Here is a 1,422-nt window from a genome sequence, read left to right on the forward strand (position 1 = left end):
TGGAGATGCCTCCAGCTTACAAACGTACGTTCTCGGTACAGCGGTAAGGACATCCGCTGAAGCTCAGTAGACAATGGCGGCGAAGGCAGCGGGCAACAAAGGAGACGGCGGTGTCGATGCGACGTGGGACCGAGCCGAGCCGAGGCGGTCGTCCTGTCGCAACGGCCGGCGCCTCGCCTCATTCGGATGCTAGCGGCCGCTGGCCTACATGCGCGCCGCGGCGAAAGCGAAGCCGAAGCAAAGCTCAGCGCGCGCAGCCCGGCCCGGCGCGGCTCGGCGTGAACTTGCGACAGCGGCGCCGCGCCGCGGGCACCTGCCGCCGGCCCCCACTGCCTTCTCCTGCCACGCTGCCTCCCACACACCGAGGAGTCGCGTCTTCTAGTTCATCTACCTCGTCTACCCGACCAACATGAGGAAGAAAAAGAAAAAAAAAGAAAAAACAAGGAAATCTTTAAGAATTCCCTAACCAATGAAGCAATCATGCTGGCCAACAAACAACTTACCAACACCAACCCCACCAATGCCGAGACGCAGCAACACAGCGCGTCAAGGCCTGGGAGGAGAGCTGCAGCAATCCGGCAGACGAGTCATACGTCCACACAGCTTCTTCGCAATGACACCATCGACATTCAAACGCCAGCAGCGAATTACAAGGATCATGAATACGGAAACTGAATGACCTCTCATGAGTCAAATTGGAACACTTCAGTATTTCGCTTTTTTTGTTAATTATTAATTTGTACTTTTTCATTCTTTTTATTTTACGCCATTACTGTGTCAAGTGTAACTATTCCATTGCTCTAATATAAAGTTTTGAATGAACTGTGAACTGTTTTTAAGATGATAAAAGTAATAATACACTGGCCATTAAAATTCCCACACCAAGGAGAAATGCAGATGATAAACGGGTATCCATTGAACAAATATGTAATACTAGAACTGACATGTGATTACATTTTCACGCAATTAGGGTGCATTGATCCTGAGGAATCAGTATCCAGAACAACCACCTCTGGCCGTAAATAACGGCCTTAATACGTCTGGGCATTGAGTCAAACAGAGCTTGGGTGGCGTGTACAGGCACAGCTGCCCATGCAGTTTCAACACGATAACACAGTTCATCAAGAGTAGTGACTGGCGTATTGTGACGAGCCAGTTGCTCGGCCACCATTGACCAGACGTTTACAGTTGGTGAGAGATCTGGAGAATGTGCTGGCCAGGGCAGCAGTCGAACATTTTCAGTATCCAGAAAGGCCCGTACAGGACCTGAAACATGCAGTCGTGCATTATCCTGTTGAAATGTAGGGTTTTGCAAGGATCGAATGAAGGATAGAGCCACAGGGCGTAATACCTCTGAAGTGTAACGTCCACTGTTCAAAGTGCCGTCAATGCGAACAAGAGGTGACCGAGACGTGTAACCAA

This window comes from Schistocerca serialis, chromosome 1, assembly GCF_023864345.2.
Source record: "Schistocerca serialis cubense isolate TAMUIC-IGC-003099 chromosome 1, iqSchSeri2.2, whole genome shotgun sequence".
NCBI lineage: Eukaryota > Metazoa > Arthropoda > Insecta > Orthoptera > Acrididae > Schistocerca > Schistocerca serialis.